This window comes from Struthio camelus, chromosome 2, assembly GCF_040807025.1.
Source record: "Struthio camelus isolate bStrCam1 chromosome 2, bStrCam1.hap1, whole genome shotgun sequence".
NCBI classification, from domain to species: Eukaryota; Metazoa; Chordata; class Aves; order Struthioniformes; family Struthionidae; genus Struthio; species Struthio camelus.
The window spans coordinates 74,364,073-74,376,161 of NC_090943.1; positions in this window are offsets into that span (position 1 = coordinate 74,364,073).

Genomic DNA, 12,089 nt, shown 5'->3' on the forward strand with positions numbered 1-12,089 from the left:
TGCGCGGGGGCCGATGCGCGCAGGCCGAGCTCGGGCCGATGCTTGGAGGCCGATGCTCGCAGACCGAACTCGGGCCGATGCTCGCGGGCCGATGCTCGCGGGCCGATGCTCGCAGTCCGAGCTCTGGCCGAAGCTCAGGCCGATGCTCGCGGGCCGATGCTCACGGGCTGATTCTCGGGCCGATGCTCGCGAGCTGAGCTCGGGCCGATGCTCGCGGGCCGATGCGCGCGGGCCGGTGCTCGCGGGCCGAGCTTGGGTTGATGCTCGCGGGCCGATGCGCGCAGGCCGAGCTCGGGCCGATGCGCGGGGGCCGATGCTCGCGGGCCGAGCTTCGGCTGATGCTCTCGGACCGATGCGCGCAGGCCGAGCTCGGGCCGATGCGCGGGGGCCGATGCGCGCAGGCCGAGCTCGGGCCGATGCTCGCGGGCCAATGCGCACAGGCCGAGCTCGGGCCGATGCTCGCGGGCCGAGCTCAGGCCGATTCTCGGGCTGATGCTCGCGGGCCGATGCTCGCGGGCCGAGCTCGGGTCGATGCTCGCGGGCCGATGCTCGGGCCGAGCTCGGGCCAATGCTCAGGCCGAGCTCGGGCCTATGCTTGGACCGATGCTTGGGGGCCGAGCTCAGCCGGGCTCGGGCCGATGCTCGCAGGCTGAGCTTGGGCCGATGCTCGCGGGCTGTGCTCGGGCTGATGCTCGGGCTGATGCTTGGGCCGATGCTCACGGGCCAAGCTCGTCCGATGATCGCGGGTCCAGGTCGGCCGATGCTCGCGGGCTGTGCTCGGGCCGATGCTCGCGGGCCGATGCTTGGACTGATGCTCGCGGGCTGAGCTCGGGCCGATGCTCGGGCCGATGCTCGCGGGCCGAGCTCGGGCCGATGCGCGGGCCGATGTTCGCAGGCCGAGCTCGGGCCGATGCTCGCGGGCCGAGCTCAGGCCTATGCTCGCGCTGATGCTCGCCGGCCGATGTTCGCGGGCCGATGCTCGCGGGCCGGTGCGCGGGGTCCGATGCTCGGTGGCCGATGATCGCGGTCCAATTCTCGGGCCGATGCTCGCGGTCCAATTCTCGGGCAGATGCTCGCGAGCCGTGCTCGGGCCGATGCTCAGGCCGATGCTCGCGGGCCGATGCTCGGGCCGAGCTTGGGCCGATGCTCTCGGACCGATGCGCGCGGGCCGGTGCTCGCGGGCCGAGCTTGAGTTCATGCTCCCGGACCGATGCGCGCAGGCTGAGCTCGGGCCGATGCTCGCGGGCCAATGCGCGGGGGCCAATGCGCGGAGGCCGATGCTCGCGGGCCGATTCTCGGGCCGAGCTTGGGCCGATGCTCTCGGACCGATGCGCGCGGGCCGGTGCTCGCGGGCTGAGCTTGGGTTGATGCTCGGGGGCCGATGCGCGCAGGCCGATTCTCGGGCCAATGCGCGGGGGCCAATGCGCGGGGGCCGATGCTCGCTGGCTGATGCTCGCGGGCCGATTCTCGGGCCGAGCTTGGGCCGATGCTCTCGGACCGATGCGCGGGGCGGTGCTCGCGGGCCGAGCTTGGGTTGATACTCGGGGGCCGATGCGCGCAGGCCGAGCTCGGGCCGATGCTCGCGGGCCGATGTGCGGGGGCCGATGCTCGCGGGCCAAGCTTTGGCCGATTCTCGGGCTGATGCTCGCGGGGCGATGCTCAGGCCGAGCTCGGGCTGATGCTCGGGCCGAAGCTCGCGTGCCGAGCTCGGGCCGATGCGCAGGCCGATGTTCGCTGGCCGAGCTCGGGCCGGTTCTCGCGGGCCAATGCTCGCGGACCGAGCTCGGGCCGATGCTCGCGGGCCGATGCTCGCGGGCCGATACTCGCGGGCCGAGCTCGGGTCGATGATCGCGGGCCTATGCTCGCGGGCCGAGCTCGGGCCGATGCTCGGCCCGAGCTCGGGCCTATGCTTGGACCGATGCTCGGGGGCCGAGCTCAGCCGGGCTCGGGCCGATGCTCGCGGGCTAATGCTCGGACCGATGCTCGCGGGCCGATGCACACGGGCCGATGCTCGCGGGCCGAGCTTGGGTTGATACTCGCGGGTCCATTTTTGGCTGATGATCGCGAGTCGAGGTCGGCCGACTCGCGAGTTCGGCCAATCTGCGAGTTCGGCCGATGATCACAGAATCACAGAATCGTTTAGGTTGGAAGGGACCTCTTGAGATCATCTAGTCCAACCTCCCTTTTCAAGCAGGGTCACCTAGAGCATATTGCCCAGGATCACATCCAGACGGGTCTGGAATATCTCCAGGGAAGGAGACTCCACCACCTCTCTGGGCAACCTGTGCCAATGCTCTGTCACCCTCACAGTGAAGAAGTTTTTTTCTCAGGTTCAGATGGAACTTCCTGTGGTTCAGTTTCTGCCCATTGCCTCTTGTCCTGTCACTGGGCACCACGGAGAAGAGGCTGGCCTCATCCTCTTGACACCCCCCCTTCAGATACTTGTACACGTTGATGAGATCCCCTCTCAATCTTCTCTTCTCCAGGCTGAACAGGCCCAGCTCTTGCAGTCTTTCTTCATAGGAGAGGTGCTCCAGGCCCCTCATCATCTTGGTAGCCCTCCGCTGGACTCTCTCCAGGAGTGCCATGTCTCTCTTGAACTGGGGAGCCCAGAACTGGACACAGCACTCCAGGGGAGGCCTCCCCAGGGCTGAGGAGAGGGGCAGGATCACCTCCCTCCACCTGCTGGCAACACTCTGCCTCATGCACCCCAGCATACCATTGGCCTTCTTGGCCACAAGGGCACACTGCTGGCTCATGCTTCACTTGTTGTCCACCAGCACTCCCAGGTCCCACCAGCACTCCCAGATGCTGTCAGCCTGTTTGTAACGGCATTTTTGCTGATACAAAACCTAGCCTCAACCCCACATCCGCTCAACCAGACACTTCCCCAAATCCACGCGACCCAGGCGCGTTTCACATTGCCTTTTGACACCCAGTTACATCCAAGTAGTTCTTGCAGCCATGTCTTCATGTGTCTCATCACTTAGCCAACTTCCCAAAATACCTTCCACATGTCCCCCGCTTTCTTGTAGTAGGACATAGTTAATTTGTACTTTAGCAAGTAAGTGCAGAAACAGCTTACGAAGGCAGGAAATTAAGCAAGGTAATATCAGCAAAAGCAGCAGTAGCATAAGTCCTACATTTATGCCATACATGAGCAAGGTTTTGAGCCAGCGGCCAATGCCAAAAGAAGTAAGCCAGCTGTCCAATGGGTTTTTGAGGACCTTAAAGTCCTTGGTGTGATCTTTGAGCCATTGCAGCTGTTTATGAACAGACTGAGAATTGGAGGATAGATTGAAGCAGCACATACCTTCGAACTCCGTACAACCATGGCCGTGTGCCAATAGCAAAAAATCAATGGCAGCTCTATTCTGGAGGACCTGATGTTGCAGGTTCTCCATATCCTGTGCCAATTCACTAAGGATCTGAGTCGTCACGTTAGACTGTTTCACCATCCAGCAAGTGAGTTTGCTGATAGTACGGAGTGCATGAGCAGTGCCCACCCCGGGGACTATGGAGGCAAACAAATTAGGGCACCCAGAGTTCGACTTGATCGCTGCAGTCGGGAGTAAGTGCAGATAGGGTTCTCTTTTCACGGTGAGTCTTGTTGAACAAGAGATGTGACATCACGGTAACATTTGGCATGAAAAGGGTCAATTTTCCTAGGTAGCACAGGCCCCCGTGGGCATGCCTTGGAATTCCCTGCCAGGCCCGATCCCCACAAATTAGATAGGTATTGCGAGGTAATGCTTTTGCACTGTCATTAGCCCAAACTTTTACATCTCTCGGTCCCCATCCGTAGGTTCTATAGGGACCGCACATGTATGTTTTATTCCAAAAGGGGTAGCTCCTGGGAGTAAGCCAAAACGTGGGATCGTCCACATCCCACCTAAAGTTGCCCAAATCAATACATCCCGACTCATTTGCCGAATTATTTAGCATTTGGCTTCCCAGGAGCCTGATCTCCTGGGGGGTCCCACGGTATAGTTTTGTTCAGAGCTGCCAAGAGTCTTGCTGTACATTCACTATCAGTAAGTTGGCCATCACATCGGCCCGTGGACAATGTAGCAAAATCGGATACATTAAACCCAGGTATACCCACCAGGCATGTGCGAAAAGGGTCAGTAGCCAACGCTAAAGCCAGACAGAAGGAAGTTGTATGTGTTTTCGTAGCCCATGTTAGCCACACATTTGGAGGGGAAGCAAAGTAAAAGGCAGAGCTGGTAAGGCACAGCGTTATAAGGCAACAACCGCGAAGCCATATTGGCACTCTCCCCTTATTCGGACCCTTTAGCTGTTGGAGGGTCAGCTGCATCAGACACTGCCATAGCGAAAGGATCGAGAGCAGGTTTGGCACTTTGTGGCACTTCGTACCCACAACGGACCTGTCGGGGCAGAAACACAAAGATAGCCCCTTCCCCAAAACAGAACCTTTGCGGGCAATTGCCATAAGCCGGTTCGCGGATCCTTGTACCGGACCCAGATATTATTATGATCTCGGCTTCGAGGCACGGTGCCGGTGTGTATAAGAACGGGCGGATGACGCGCCTCGCCGAATACACATAGGTTGTTTAGGATGAAAAGGGTTTTCAGCAGTCGAGAATATGGGTCAGCGATTCCCTCGTGATGCTTTAAGTGTTGTTTCAGGGTATTGTGTGCCTGCTCCACGATAGATTGCCCCGTAGGGGAGTGGGGAATGCCCATAATGTGGCGAACCCCCCACGTTGCTAAAAACTTTTCAATTCTACGACTGGTGTACGCAGGCCCATTATCTGTTTTTAGTTGTCGCGGTACACCCATAACAGCAAAACAACCCTGTAAATGTCGTTCAACATGCAAGGCTCTCTCCCCCACCTGGGCTGTTGCCCAGATGAACTTACTATAGGTGTCAATAGAGACATGCACATATTTTAGGCACCCAAAAGTGGGGATATGTGTGACATCCATTTGCCACAACTCATTCGAGGAGAGTCCTCTGGGATTGACCCCCAAACCTAAGCCGCAACCGCCATTGTGGTCACTGCAGATGAGACATGCGCGGACTATGCCTCTGTATGCGTTATGCCAAACTCTCGGCAGAGACCCTTAGCATTCTGGTGAAATATGGAGTGAATCTCCCTAGCCAAAGTGGTCTTGGCCACGGGGGCGGTTGCCGAGAGAGAGAGACCAATTTGTCTGCCCTGGCATTGCCCCGTCCAAGACCAATATTTCATTTGTGACTACAGACATGAATAATGCAATATGGGTGTTCCCTAAGTTTTACCACTCGTCTTAGCTGATGTAAGAGTGCAAGGAGGCGTTCATTTTTGACATCCTTAACTAGGGCATCCTCGATGCGCTCAACCACACCAGCCACATAGAGTGAGTCAGTGAGAATGTTAAGGGGCCCTAGCAAGTGTAGCAGTGCCCAAACCACAGCAGGCAACTCCATGGTTTGGAGCGTATGTGCTGGTGTAGCATTAAGCAATGTTTGTTGCCAAACACTATTTTCCTGCCAGGTGACGGCGGCCCAACGCGATTTTCGCCCTGCGTCAGTATATACTGTTATAGCGTCCTTTATAGGGTTCCTCTCTCTCGGGGCATGTCATCCAGTTCCATTGTCTGATCCATCGTAATAATGGATATTTAAAGCTATTAGTTTTAATCACAGAACCGGCACCAAGCAGTGCTTCTTGTAAATGTTCACTATTCTGCAAATACCATCGTAAAGAGTCTTTCGTTCGCATGGGTAGATATATCGTAGAAGGCTCACAACCTTGAACTTCTTTCCCTTCCTCGTTTTATCAAATCTGCCAAAACCTCTACTTGTTGTACTAAGGTTTTAATCTGCTGTAAAGCAGGGGACACCCACTCGAGGATACCCAACTCTCCGGTGCCCCTTAGTTGCACTAGAGCCCCGATTAGGTATCTGTGCCCCAGCCACACAGCAAGATCAACCGGGACAGTAGCATTAAGGCGGTGTACATGTCCCACAAGCGCACGGGCTACAATCTGTTGTATAAGGTTTCTTTGATGCGGAGTGATGTTGAGTTTTGTCGTAGGGTCCGTGCCCCTCAGAAGCGGGCGGAGTCCCTCCAGCAATTCATTTGGGAGGCCCACTATGGGCCGCAGCCACTGCAGGTCTCCCAAAAATTTCTGCGCATCATTAAGGGTCCGCAATCGTGACTGTAATTGCAGTTTCTGAGGGGAAAAGGTTTTATCAGTAAGTACCCAACCTAGGTCCTTCCATGGTGAACCTTGTCTGGAGAGATCACCAGGTTAGAGCATTGCAACACCTGCTGAACATGCTCAATTTGGCTGTCAGAAAAAGGAGTAGCTTGGGCAAATAATATATCATCCATATAATGATATATTACAACATGTTTCCATTGCTCACGTAGAGGCTGCAATGCCGCAGCTACATACAGCTGACATAACGTAGGGCTATTATGCATGCCTTGTGACAACACTGTCCATTCAAACCGTTGATCTGGACCCTCACTGTTGAGGGAGGGCAAAGTGAACGCAAATCGCTTCCGATCCTGAGGGTGCAGATCGATGGTAAAGAAGCAGTCCTTCAGATCGATGATCAGCAGGGACCAATGTTCAGGAATCATGGCTGGGTTAGGCAACCCTGGTTGTAAGGCACCCACGGGCTCCATTTGCTTGTTGATTTCCCTCAAATCATGTAGCAGGCGATATTTGCCCGATTTCATTTTTATGACAAATATTGGGGAGTTCCATGGACTGGTGGATAGACGTAAATGGCCTTGTTGGAGTTGCTCGTTTACTAATTGATGAGCATGAAATAGACTTTCCAGTTTTAGTGGCCATTGCTTAACCCATACCGGCGTATTCGTCGTCCAGGTGATGGGGATGGGGAAAGACCAAGCAATGGCTAAGAGGCTAAAGGGTGTTTATTCGTGAGCACAACCCCTAATTGAGCGAGTATATCTCTACCAATCAAGCACTGCACCGTGGGCGGCAGTTGTACCACAGAGAACACAGCAGAAATTTGTCGTCCCTCTAGCTTTACTTTCAATGTAGGTGTTCGTTGCGCAAACGTCATGCCCCCAACTCCGGTGACCTTAGTGTTTGATGGAAACAGGGGCCATCCCTGGGGCCACTGTGACGGAGCGATTATGCTAGAGTCTGCGCCAGTATCCAAAAGAGCCATAAGAGTCACTTGTTGATCATTATAGGCAAGTTCAACTTTATGCCTAGGTTGATCATTTAGAGTCAAGGTCAGGAGAGTCAGTCCCCCGGAGAACCGACTCCTTGTCCCCCCCGGTCCTTGTTGGCTAGCGAGGGTATTTCCTTTGTAAGTTGTTCCAAAGGGATTAATTGAGCAATACGTTGTCCTTTGGTTATCCGTATGGGCGGAAAAGGAGTGTGCAGCATTATCATTATTTCTCCGGTATAATCAGCGTCAATGACGCCAGGTAGAACAAAGAGTCCCAACATTGATGCTGATGATCGGCCGAGCAACAATGCCCCCACAGACTTGTTTTGAATCATGACAGGACCGTACACCCCAGTAGGAATGCGATGGGGCTGAGTGGTCAGGAGGCTAACGTCTACAGCGGATGCCAGGTCAAGTCCGAGACTCCCTCTCGTTGCTGGTCTGAGCTGGGAAGTTGTGTAACAGCTACTTGTGTCTGTGAGCGGCTGCTCCGACTCACACTCCCACTGAAGTTTCCCGAACGGCGACGGCAAGCACCAATGCTGTGGCTGTCTGAACGACATCTAGCACACCAGACACCAGACGCCGTACATTCCTTCCGGACATGACACGGGAGCCCGCAGCGGTAGCATTTCACTCGGGGGAAACTTCGCCCCACATTCTGCCGGGTGGCCACTGACGCTTGGAGAGGTGCAAGAGCTGCTAAGACCTGCGTCTGAGACGTCCTAGCCTGTTCCTGTAACCCGACACCTAGTTGCTTAATGGCCTCCACTACCAGGGCCTGGGGTCCAATAGGTACCTGGGCCAGCCGTTCCAATGCCTCCTCAATCGTCCAATTGGCACTGAGAGTGCTCAAAATGTTACGAGTAGTAGTATTACAATTTTGTAGGGCGCACTGCTTCAGCAAGGCGCCCCGCATGTACTCAGGAACCGCAGCTCTCTCTATAGCTGCTGCAGCCTTATCGATAAAGGCTCCAAACGTCTCATCTCTACCTTGTTTAATGCCCATGTACACTGCTACACCGACTCGTGAACCAAGCTCTGCCAATGGGCATTAAACAACAATTGTTGATGCTGAGTAAAAATCAACAGAATTATCCCTCTGCAATCCGCTGGCAGAAGTATCTGCGTGCTCCAAAGCTAGTCAAGCATTTGCCTCACTGGTTCACTGTGGGCCCCAAACTGACTGACAGTGGCCCACAATTGCGACAAAAGTTTCCAATCTAGGGCGGTTATCACTGCATGCACGCCGCCCCCCGGAGCAGCCCGGAAGGCGATGGGGCAGGCAAGCTGCTCCGCCACCTGCAGCACATCCGCCTCCCCCCGTTCCAGACTCTCCCTGGCAAGGGCAGCCCAGGCCTCCCGACGGTCCTTAGCCATGGCATCAACCAAGTCCGATTCCGCCCATGGGAGCGGCTCCGGGGAAGGGGGGGGCCGAAACCGCATTCTCATCAGGGGCCGAGCCCGCAGGGGCCGACTCACCAGGAGGAGGAGAAGGGGGGGCAAATAGACAGTAGACGTACTCGGGGGTAGGTGAATATCTCGTGGCCAGTCCATGCCATAAGTCTTATTTTTTTCATGTGCGGCAGAGGCCTGCTCTGCCGCCCGCTGCTCAGCCTGGTACTGCAGCAACTCATTATGGACGGCCCTCCAGGTTTTACACAACTTTTGGGCCAACTTATCTCGCGCTGAACCACCCACCTCGAACGACCCAACTCGACGCACTCAGACCGACCGACTCACTCCCGCCAGCCGTCCCACCTCGACTCCCTCCGATCGACCGACTCACCCGCCTCGTTTCGTACCGACCGATCCCCTTGACTCACTCCGATCGACCGTCTCACCTCGATGCACTCCGAATAACTCACCTCGACTCGCGCTGAGCGACCCACATCGACTCACCCTGAACGACACCTCGGCGCACTCTGACCGTCCCACCTCGAAGCACTCCAACCGACCCACCTCGAAGCACTCTGACCGACCCACCTCGAAGCACTCTGACCGACCCACCTCGAAGCACTCTGACCGACCCACCTCGAAGCACTCCGACCGACCCACCTCGACTCGCGTCCACCCACCCTCCTCGACTCGCGCTGAACCACCAACCTCCACAGGCGCCGACCGACCGACCCCACTCAACTCAGACCTACCAACCCACCTCGACTCGCGCCGACTGACAAACCTCGGCTCGCGCAGAACCACCCACCTCCACTCGCCCCGTCCGACCGACCCACCTCGACGTACTCAGACCCACTTCCACTCACTCCGACTGACCGACCCAGCTCGATGCTGGACGACCCGCCGACCCACCTCTACTCACTCCCACAGACCGTCCCACCTCGACTCACTCCGACCGACCGACAACACCTCCACTCGCGCCGAACTACCAACCTCCACACGCGCCGACCGACGACCCAACTCGACTCAGACAGAACGACCGACTCACCTCCACTCACTCTGACTGACCGACCGACTCACTCACATCGACCGGCCGACCCACCTCGAAGCACTCCGACCGACTGACCCAACACGACTCGCGACGACGGACCGTATCACCTCGATGCACTCCGAACAACTCACCTCGACTCGCGCTGAGCGACCCACATCGACTCACTCCGAACGACACCTCGGCGCACTCTGACCGACCCACCCCGGCGGACTCTGACCGACCCACCTCGAAGCACTCCGACCGACCCACCTCGACTCGCGTCCACCCACCCTCCTCGACTCGCGCTGAACCTCCAACCTCCACACGCTCCGACCGACCGACCCCACTCAACTCAGACAGACCTACCAACCCACCTCGACTCGCGCCGACTGACTAACCTCGCCTCGCGCTGAACCACTCACCTCTACTCGCCCCGACCGACCCACCCACCTCGACGCACTCAGACCCACTTTGACTCACTCCGAACGACCGACCAACTTCAACGCACGCTGAACGACCCACCTCGACTCACTGTGACCGACCTCGACTTTCCTCGATTCACTCCGACCCACCTCGACTCACTCAGACCGACCGACTCACCTCAACTCACGGCGACCCACCTCGACTCACTTACACCCACTTCGACTCACTCCGACTGACCGACCGACTCACTTCCACCAAACGACTCACATCGACTCACTCAGACCCACCTCTACTCACTCCGACCGACCGACCCAACACGACTCGCGCCGACCGGCCGAACCACCTCGACTCGTGTCGACCGACCCACCCACCTCGACTCACTCCGATCGACCTTCTCATCTCGACGCACTCCGACCAACTCACCTCGACTCGCGCCGACCGACCCACCTCGACTCACTCCGACCTAAAGACCCACCTCGACGCGCGACGACCGACCGACCCACCTCTACTCTCTCCCACCGACCGTCCCACCTCGACTCACTCCGAACGACCGACACACCTCCACTCGCGCCGAACTACCAAACTCGACGCGCGCCGACCGACCCAACCCGACTCACACAGAACGACCGACTCACTTCGAATCACTCCGACCGACCTACATCGACTCACTACGACCCACCCACCTCGGCGCACTCCGATCGACCCACCTCGACTCGCGTCCTCCCACCCTCCTCGACTCGCGCTGAACCACCAACCTCCACAGGCGCCGACCGACCGACCCCACTCAACTCAGACAGACCTACCAACCCACCTCGACTCGCGCCGACTGACAAACCTCGGCTCGCGCTGAAACACCCACCTCCACACGCACCGACGGACCCATTTCGACTCACTCCGACCTACTCACTCCGACTGGCCGACCCACCTCGACTCCCTCCGACCGACCCAACCACCCATCTCGACTCACCCCGAACGACCCACTTCGACGTCCTCCGACCGACCCACCTCAACGCACTCTGACCGACAAACTTCGACTCGCGCTGAACCACCCACCTCGAACAACCCAACTCGACGCACTCAGACCGACCGACTCACTCCCGCCAGCCGACCCACCTCGACTCCCTCCGATCGACCGACTCACCCGCCTCGTTTCGTACCGACCGATCACCTTGACTCACTCCGATCGACCGTATCACCTCGATGCACTCCGAACAACTCACCTCGACTCGCGCTGAGCGACCCACATCGACTCACTCCGAACGACACCTCGGCGCACTCTGACCGACCCACCCCGGCGGACTCTGACCGACCCACCTCGAAGCACTCCGACCGACCCACCTCGACTCGCGTCCACCCACCCTCCTCGACTCGCGCTGAACCTCCAACCTCCACACGCTCCGACCGACCGACCCCACTCAACTCAGACAGACCTACCAACCCACCTCGACTCGCGCCGACTGACTAACCTCGCCTCGCGCTGAACCACTCACCTCCACTCGCCCCGACCGACCCACCCACCTCGACGCACTCAGACCCACTTTGACTCACTCCGAACGACCGACCAACTTCAACGCACGCTGAACGACCCACCTCGACTCACTGTGACCGACCTCGACTTTCCTCGATTCACTCCGACCCACCTCGACTCACTCAGACCGACCGACTCACCTCAACTCACTGCGACCCACCTCGACTCACTTACACCCACTTCGACTCACTCCGACTGACCGACCGACTCACTTCCACCAAACGACTCACATCGACTCACTCAGACCCACCTCTACTCACTCCGACCGACCGACCCAACACGACTCGCGCCGACCGGCCGACCCATCTCGACTCACTCAGACCGACCGACTCCCTTCAACTCACTGCGACCCACCTCGACTCACTTACACCCTCTTCGACTCACTCCGACTGACCGACCGACTCACTTCCACCAAACGACTCACATCGACTCACTCAGACCCACCTCTACTCACTCCGACCGACCGACCCAACACGACTCGCGCCGACCGGCCGAACCACCTCGACTCGTGTCGACCGACCCACCCACCTCGACTCACTCCGATC